A 2,706-nucleotide genomic window follows, 5' to 3' on the forward strand; every position below is an offset into this window, starting at 1 on the left:
GCACTTCAGGTCAATTTGTACACAAGCGACAAGACTTTTGTCAGGGACTGTAGAATGTAGAGAAAAGTCATAGAACAGTATGTTGAAAAAGTGATAAAAACGTCACAGTAAAATATGTCCAAAAAGTGATAAAAGAGTCGTGGTATGTATAGTATGTCAAAAAATGAAAGTCATAGTATAGTATGTTGAAAAAGTCATTAAAAAAGTCATAGTGTAGTATATTGAAAAAACGTCATACTATAGTGTGTCGAAAAAAAGTGATGAAAAAGTCATAGTTTAGTATGTCAAAAAAGTTATAGTATACTATGTCAAAAAAAGTAATTGTATAGTATTTCAAAAAAGTTATAGTATAGTATGTCAAAAAAAGTCATTGTATAGTATTTCAAAAAAGTCATAGTATAGTATGCCGAAAGAAATAATTAAAAAGTCATTATAGAGTATGTCAAAAAAGTTATAAAATGTCATAGTATAGAATGTAGAAAAAAGTCATAGAACAGTATGTTGAAAACCGAGTGATACATAGTATAGTATGTCTGTAGGAGCCATTTCTATCCACCTTTTTAGTTAGGTTCATTTAGTTAGTTATTTTAGCCACTTGGGGGAGTATTGCACTGGGTGTGGTACGTCACTGGAATAAGGTAATTTACAGGTGCTGTAATTAATGAGAAAGGTGGATGGCGGGGAACACACGGTTCTTACCGTAGTCGTGAACACGCCACAACATTTTTTCAATTAGCACTAGGTGAAGTACTGTTTTATGTGAAGTGACCCTTTTTCTACTTTTATAATTTGCTGCACATCAGCAGAGGATCTGGTCTTCAGCGCTTGATAATCAAAACTTTAGTCTCAGGGTGAATCTGGGTATGTTTGCAGAGGTCTAGTTGCAGGTGATGTGAAGGTCTAGTGTACGGGGTTGTTTTTATACACTGAGGCCTAATGATATCCATTATGTCACAGGTGAGCTCATAGACAAGGCGACAACAATTGGTCTTTGCAAAAATTGACCTCAATGGGCTTTACCAAGCTGGGAATATTAGAATAATTTTTGACAGTTTCTTTTTGCACTGAAACATTATTACAAAGCTGTTGGGATTAAAATGAGCCATCTTGAAAAAAATCTTGATTAGAAATATATTTCAGCGGCACTTCAGGTCAATTTGTACACAAGCGACAAGACTTTGTCAGGGACTGTAGAATGTAGAGAAAAGTCATAGAACAGTATGTTGAAAAAGTGTAAAAAACGTCACAGTAAAATATGTCCAAAAAGTGATAAAAGAGTGTGGTATGTATAGGATTGCAAAAAATGAAAGTCATAGTATAGTATGTTGAAAAAGTCATAAAAAAGTCATAGTAGTATATTGAAAAACGTCATACTATAGTGTGTCGAAAAAAAGTGATGAAAAGTCATAGTTTAGTATGTCAAAAAAGTTATGTTACTATGTCAAAAAAAGTAATTGTAGTATTTCAAAAAGTTATAGTATAGTATGTCAAAAAAGTCATTGTATAGTATTTCAAAAAAGTCATAGATAGTATGCCGAAAGAAATAATTAAAAAGTATTATAGAGTATGTCAAAAAGTTAAAATGTCATAGATGAATGTAGAAAAAAGTCATAGAACAGTATGTTGAAAACAGGTGATACATAGTATAGTATGTCTGTAGGAGCCATTTCTATCCACCTTTTTAGTTAGGTTCATTTAGTTAGTTATTTAGCCACTTGGGGAGTATTGCACTGGTGTGGTACGTCACTGGGAATAAGGTTATTTACAGGTGCTGTAATAATGAGAAAAGGTGTGGATGGCGGGGAACACACGGTTCTTACCGTAGTCGTGAACACGCCACAACTTTTTTCAATTAGACTAGGTGAAGTACGTTTTATGTGAATGACCCTTTTCTACTTTTATAATAAACGGGAACACCACCCAAAGACAATCCATGCTTGGACTTAAGATCATTTTGCTACGCGTTGAGAAACCATGCCACCTACCAAGGCTGATAGGATAAATGTAAATGTAAATGTAAATGTGCTGTTATTTATATAGCGCTTTTCCAGTCTTAACAACGCTCAAAGCGCTTTACATCTACAGGGAACATTCACCATTCACAACACATTCATACACTGTGGCAGGGGCTGCCGTACAAGGTGCACCGCTCATCAGATAAACATTCACACACATACACACTCCGATGCGCAGCACCGGGGGCAACTCGAGGTTCAGTGTTTGCCCAAGGACACTTCGCAATGACTGCAGGGGCGAGGATGAACACAACCTTCGATTGGCAGGCAACCGCTCTACCACTGAGCCACAGCCGCCCTGATAGCCTCCACAATGTCAAAGTGACAAAGAGTCACAGGATAGTGTCGAAAAAAGTGGTAAAGAGGTCTAGTATAGTAAGCTAACAAAGTGATAAAACATCATAGAATGTATGTCAAAAAAGTGATAAGTCATGGTAAGTATGTTAAAAAAAAAAAAAAAAAAAAAAAAAACATGTATAGAATGTAGGAAAAAGTCATAGAACTATGTCGAAAAGTGATAGTCATAGTAAAATATGTCCGAAAAGTGATAACGAGTCATGGTATAGTATGTTAAAAAAAAAAAGTCATAGTATAGTGTCAAAAAAGTTATAAATGTCATAGTATAGAACGTAAGAAAAGTCTAGAACAGTATTTTGAAAAAGTGATAAGTCATAGTAAAATATGTCCAAAA

Source organism: Etheostoma spectabile, chromosome 15, assembly GCF_008692095.1.
Source record: "Etheostoma spectabile isolate EspeVRDwgs_2016 chromosome 15, UIUC_Espe_1.0, whole genome shotgun sequence".
Lineage (NCBI taxonomy): Eukaryota > Metazoa > Chordata > Actinopteri > Perciformes > Percidae > Etheostoma > Etheostoma spectabile.